A 731-nucleotide genomic window follows, 5' to 3' on the forward strand; every position below is an offset into this window, starting at 1 on the left:
GTTTCTTATTTCTTTTTGTTTTCTAACCAAGGCATACATAATATATGGCACTCTTTATACGCCAGTATTTCATTCAGAGATTGAGGCTGATGTCAGCTACAAATTAGTTTCAGTTAAGCCATTGTAGAGGATCTCTGAAAAGAATCATAGAATCGTAGAATACCAGGTTGGAAGGACCTTAAGGATCATCTGGTCCAACTTTTCTTGGCAAAAGCACGGTCTAGAGAAGATGGCCCAGCACCCTGTCCAGCTGAATCTTAAAAGTGTCCAATGTTGGGGAATCCACCACTTCCCTGGGGAGATTATTCCAATGGCTGATTGTTCTCATTGTGAAAAATTTTCCTCTTGTGCCCAGTAGGAATCTCCCCAGGAGTAACTTGTACCCATTACCCCTCATCTTTTCCACACGACTCCTTGCACAAAGGGAGTCTTCATCTTCTTTTTAGCCACCCTTTAAATACTGGAACATGGTGATAAGGTCTCCCCTAAGCTTTCTTCTCTCAAGGCTGAACAAACCCAGTTCTCTCAGCCTTTCCTCATATGGCAGGCTTCCCAGTCCTTCATTTTTGTGGCCCTTCTCTGGACCCTCTCCAGCTTGTCCACATCTTTTTTGCATAGCGGGGACCAAAACTGAACACGGTATTCCAGGTGTGGCCTGGCAAGCATTGAGTAGAGTGGAATAATGACTCCATTATCTCTGCTGGTGATGCCCTTGTTGATGCAACCCAGCA

General features: G+C 44.5%; 1 protein-coding gene across 1 annotated transcript in view; it reads left to right on the plus strand.

The window, feature by feature from the left end:
• Positions 1–731, plus strand: part of SH3GL2 (SH3-domain GRB2-like 2) — a 20,938-nt gene that overhangs the window by 226 nt on the left and 19,981 nt on the right. The gene's annotated exons all lie outside the window — the stretch shown is intronic.

This window comes from Pygoscelis adeliae, unplaced genomic scaffold, assembly GCF_000699105.1.
Source record: "Pygoscelis adeliae isolate BGI_AS28 unplaced genomic scaffold, ASM69910v1 Scaffold45, whole genome shotgun sequence".
NCBI classification, from domain to species: Eukaryota; Metazoa; Chordata; class Aves; order Sphenisciformes; family Spheniscidae; genus Pygoscelis; species Pygoscelis adeliae.